Raw genomic sequence first — 4,089 nt, 5'->3', positions numbered from 1 at the left:
AACAGCTTCAGACTTCTGGAGACAGGAGAGTTTAATGTGTGTTGATAGACACTCAGGGCAAAACAGGAAATGAAGGCAAGCAGTGTGTGTGTGTGTGTGTGTGTGTGTGTGTGTGTGTGTGTGTGTGTGTGTGTGTGTGTGTGTGTGTGTGTGTGTGTGAGGCTAGTTTTCAGGAGTAAGTTGTCTGCTTGGCTCTCTGTCATGTAAGTAGGAATGCAGTCGGATTCCAGGGAGTACACAAATGTACATCTTTTCTAACATTTGGACCGTCTATGTTTTAAATGTATTCACTTTTTTATCTAAAGACACCACATCCATTGCATGTATGTTGGTCCTTGGAGAGGGATCCTCCTCCGTTGCTCTCCTCGAGGTTCATTTCACTAGCAAGAACCACGCCACAACAGTGTGATGTTTGTACGTTTATTGAAGTAACATGTGAAGGATATGAGGGGGGTGAAGAGGTGATCTGGGAGGACGAGCTATGGTCCGTGCAGTGGGAGACTCAGAGTGGGGGTTCCGTCTCCGGCATGAACTGCGTGGGCTGATTACGGTCCCCCAAAAGAGTCGGATTAAAAGCAGCTGACTTAAGCGTGTGCATGTCAGACGTCGTTTAGATTGTTGCGGATGTAAGCGTGGTACGCTTGGGATGACGAGCGGCCGAGGGCCTAGGTGGTTGGATAAGAGATGCCTGGTCTAGCTGCTGTGGACGCTGCGCCGATGCGGGAGAATGGCTCTAATTCTGAGAGTGCCCCCCAAAATGTGCGGGATGTTCTGAAAGTGTTTCTGGACCAGAAACATGTGGCTTGAAGATAACGTGCCCGGAACGAGTGACTACATCTTCACTTCTAAATCCGACTAAACATTACCTTTGAGGAGTTAGAATGATGCACGCGCGGTTTGCCCGGAACCGGGCCTCCGTTACGCTCTAAGGGAAAATACGTTTATGCCGTAAATGTTAGGTTGGGTCTGCTCGCTGCGAGGGTCAGAGGGCTTGCTGTGCCTGTTAACTGTTCTGGACTATGAGGAGATCTCTAGTCATCCTGAGAAGTCTACTGGATTCAGGTCTGTTCTGGACTATGTGGAGATCTCTAGTCTGTTCTGGACTATGTGGAGATCTCTAGTCATCCTGAGAAGTCTACTGGATTCAGGTCTGTTCTGGACTATGTGGAGATCTCTAGTCTGTTCTGGACTATGTGGAGATCTCTAGTCGTCCTGAGAAGTCTACTGGATTCAGGTCTGTTCTGGACTATGTGGAGATCTCTAGTCATCCTGAGAAGTCTACTGGATTCAGGTCTGTTCTGGACTATGTGGAGATCTCTAGTCATCCTGAGAAGTCTACTGGATTCAGGTCTGTTCTGGACTATGTGGAGATCTCTAGTCATCCTGAGAAGTCTACTGGATTCAGGTCTGTTCTGGACTATGTGGAGATCTCTAGTCTGTTCTGGACTATGTGGAGATCTCTAGTCATCCTGAGAAGTCTACTGGATTCAGGTCTGTTCTGGACTATGTGGAGATCTCTAGTCTGTTCTGGACTATGTGGAGATCTCTAGTCGTCCTGAGAAGTCTACTGGATTCAGGTCTGTTCTGGACTATGTGGAGATCTCTAGTCATCCTGAGAAGTCTACTGGATTCAGGTCTGTTCTGGACTATGTGGAGATCTCTAGTCATCCTGAGAAGTCTACTGGATTCAGGTCTGTTCTGGACTATGTGGAGATCTCTAGTCATCCTGAGAAGTCTACTGGATTCAGGTCTGTTCTGGACTATGTGGAGATCTCTAGTCATCCTGAGAAGTCTACTGGATTCAGGTCTGTTCTGGACTATGTGGAGATCTCTAGTCATCCTGAGAAGTCTACTGGATTCAGGTCTGTTCTGGACTATGTGGAGATCTCTAGTCATCCTGAGAAGTCTACTGGATTCAGGTCTGTTCTGGACTATGTGGAGATCTCTAGTCTGTTCTGGACTATGTGGAGATCTCTAGTCATCCTGAGAAGTCTACTGGATTCAGGTCTGTTCTGGACTATGTGGAGATCTCTAGTCTGTTCTGGACTATGTGGAGATCTCTAGTCGTCCTGAGAAGTCTACTGGATTCAGGTCTGTTCTGGACTATGTGGAGATCTCTAGTCATCCTGAGAAGTCTACTGGATTCAGGTCTGTTCTGGACTATGTGGAGATCTCTAGTCATCCTGAGAAGTCTACTGGATTCAGGTCTGTTCTGGACTATGTGGAGATCTCTAGTCATCCTGAGAAGTCTACTGGATTCAGGTCTGTTCTGGACTATGTGGAGATCTCTAGTCATCCTGAGAAGTCTACTGGATTCAGGTCTGTTCTGGACTATGTGGAGATCTCTAGTCTGTTATGGACTATGTGGAGATCTCTAGTCATCCTGAGAAGTCTACTGGATTCAGGTCTGTTCTGGACTATGTGGAGATCTCTAGTCTGTTCTGGACTATGTGGAGATCTCTAGTCATCCTGAGAAGTCTACTGGATTCAGGTCTGTTCTGGACTATGTGGAGATCTCTAGTCTGTTCTGGACTATGAGGAGATCTCTAGTCATCCTGAGAAGTCTACTGGATTCAGGTCTGTTCTGGACTATGTGGAGATCTCTAGTCATCCTGAGAGGTCTACTGGATTCAGGTCTGTTCTGGACTATGTGGAGATCTCTAGTCATCCTGAGAAGTCTACTGGATTCAGGTCTGTTCTGGACTATGTGGAGATCTCTAGTCTGTTCTGGACTATGAGGAGATCTCTAGTCATCCTGAGAAGTCTACTGGATTCAGGTCTGTTCTGGACTATGTGGAGATCTCTAGTCATCCTGAGAAGTCTACTGGATTCAGGTCGGTTCTGGACTATGTGGAGATCTCTAGTCTGTTCTGGACTATGTGGAGATCTCTAGTCATCCTGAGAAGTCTACTGGATTCAGGTCTGTTCTGGACTATGTGGAGATCTCTAGTCTGTTCTGGACTATGTCGAGATCTCTAGTCATCCTGAGAAGTCTACTGGATTCGGGTCTGTTCTGGACTATGTGGAGATCTCTAGTCTGTTCTGGACTATGTGGAGATCTCTAGTCATCCTGAGAAGTCTACTGGATTCAGGTCTGTTCTGGACTATGTGGAGATCTCTAGTCATCCTGAGAAGTCTACTGGATTCAGGTCTGTTCTGGACTATGTGGAGATCTCTAGTCATCCTGAGAAGTCTACTGGATTCAGGTCTGTTCTGGACTATGTGGAGATCTCTAGTCATCCTGAGAAGTCTACTGGATTCAGGTCTGTTCTGGACTATGTGGAGATCTCTAGTCATCCTGAGAACTCACGGCGAGGGTCGGAGAGAGCTGTGGCTAGGGTGTAGCTGGTTGCACAGGGAGGAAAAACATTGGGTGTTGGGGAGGGGATGGGGTAGGGATGGGGGGAGGGGGAGGGGGAAAAGATAGACCAGTTGGAAAGGAAGGTACTGGGTAAGAGTCGGCTGATGGGTTAGCATGTAGCTGGCCCCTTGTTTGAACCGTGACGACGCGCAGCGTGAATCACAGTCTGCCTGCTGTTAAAGGAGGAAGGTAAGCAGAAGCTGGGTAGCTGTGGACTGCTGAAGGTAGAGAAGAAGAAGAAGGGATGGAGGGATGAAGGGATGTATGTGCAAGGGGATTTTGTGAAGCCTGTGGGCACAGGGATGAGAGAAAGGTTGAAATGAGCTGCGACATGTCAGACACGGAGAGAGCAGGCACAGAGGGCAATACAACCTGGCCCCCGCCAGGGGGTGCTGGTGAGTCGGGCTGTGTCCGTGGAGGAGGACGGAGGCCTGTGACGTCACGACCCGTGGTGCGCGCGCGCGGTGGTTGATTCTGGGGCGGGAAGAGCTGTGTGTGTTGTTGTTCTTGCCGTTGTGCTGCTGTAGGCTTGGTAGAGGTTGAACAATCTAGCCTTGTTGTCGTTTCGGTGAAAGTGGATGCCGTTGTCCTTCAGGAAACGTTGGAGTTGAATGACTGTCCACCTCCGTAGTTCGGGCTTTGTTGTGGAGCGTTGAGTGCGTTCGGGCTCTGTTGTGGAGCGTCGAGAGCGCCGCTGCGAGTGGCCGGGAGCTGCGAGTGAGGCAGGC

The sequence above is a fragment of the Trematomus bernacchii genome, unplaced genomic scaffold, assembly GCF_902827165.1.
Source record: "Trematomus bernacchii unplaced genomic scaffold, fTreBer1.1, whole genome shotgun sequence".
Lineage (NCBI taxonomy): Eukaryota > Metazoa > Chordata > Actinopteri > Perciformes > Nototheniidae > Trematomus > Trematomus bernacchii.
The sequence above is the reverse complement of the archived record's forward strand: the minus strand, read 5'-3'. Positions refer to the sequence as shown.